This window comes from Lynx rufus, unplaced genomic scaffold, assembly GCF_022079265.1.
Source record: "Lynx rufus isolate CCGP_SWC_20201006 ecotype Redwood Valley unplaced genomic scaffold, mLynRuf1.p SCAF_14, whole genome shotgun sequence".
Taxonomy (NCBI): Eukaryota; Metazoa; Chordata; class Mammalia; order Carnivora; family Felidae; genus Lynx; species Lynx rufus.
In genome coordinates this window covers 34,868,847-34,870,000 of record NW_025814828.1, presented here as the reverse complement: position 1 = coordinate 34,870,000, position 1,154 = coordinate 34,868,847, and positions in this window count along the sequence as shown.

The following is a 1,154-nucleotide window of genomic DNA, read 5'->3' as shown; positions in this document are numbered from 1 at the left end:
TGGATTAGATAACAGAGACCCAGAGCGCTCTATCCTTTGCTGGCTGTGAACCCCGGCTGGCCTTCGAACCGTCCGCCGGCGAGTCGCGCCCTCACACCATGAAGAGACTGAAACCGAGGGGAGCTGAGAGGTGCCATCACCGGGCAGAAGATCCCGGGACGGAGGTGGCGGCCGCCAGTGGGAGGAGGATGGCCCTCGCCCCTTGCAGGCTGGGAGTAAGGCGACCTTGGCAAAGCCGGGGACCACCGGTTGGCTCCCCGGCTCTCTCACCTGACCCCCAGAGCGCAGGTCGGGAAGCAAGCTTGCTCCTACGTGTTCAGGCCTTCTTACCTCCGGGAGTCTGGACTCGGAGAAACGAGTGTGATTTCATCCTGCTAATGTTTCTGTTCCTCTTTCAAAAATAAAGCTGATTTTTGAGATGTCTGCCTGACTCGTGGGACCAGTCATAAAGAGTGTTTTTTCTGGGGGTGGCCCGCAGCTTCTAGGTACTAACTTCGGGAGGGGGGGACGTGCCAGGAGGGAAGTTTGGGAGTCTGGCCTCCTCTGGCTGCCCGGAGGCTTTCCTTCCTGGAAACTTGCTTATGATCACGCCTTGAGGATTGGGGCCCGAATAAGGAAGGAGGCCCCCGTAAGGGCACACTTGAGTAAAATAAGGCCCACCGCGCCCCCAGAGCACCGAGGGGCTGAGAACATGGCTGGACCGGGAACCTTCAGAGAAGTCACCTTCCCCGTGGGCTCCTCACTTCGGTCAGCCCTGAAATGGTCACGTCGGGCTCGCGTGTTTCTCCGCCACATGCTGAGTGTGCCTCCTCTGTTGCTAAATACTCTGCCTTCCCGATGGCTGAGTGGCTCAGCGGACCCAAGGCCTGAGCATTCAGCTGGGGCTTTGCTGGTCGGCTGTTCAATAAATACTCAGTGAGCAATGCTTCAGGTACATCCGTAGCTGCTCGTGCGGCTGTGAACAAAACAGACGATCCCCTGCCCTTAAGGAGCTTGCATTTTAGTAAATATTTTAAAGGCGGGCAAAGAGAAAATATTAGGAGAAACACGAACCTGGGGCATTTGGTTTACAATCTTCGGCTGGATGTCCCTCCCGCTGTGATTTCCCGGCTGGCTAACATCTCTTCTCCCCAAGCAGATGCCGGCTTGAAGTC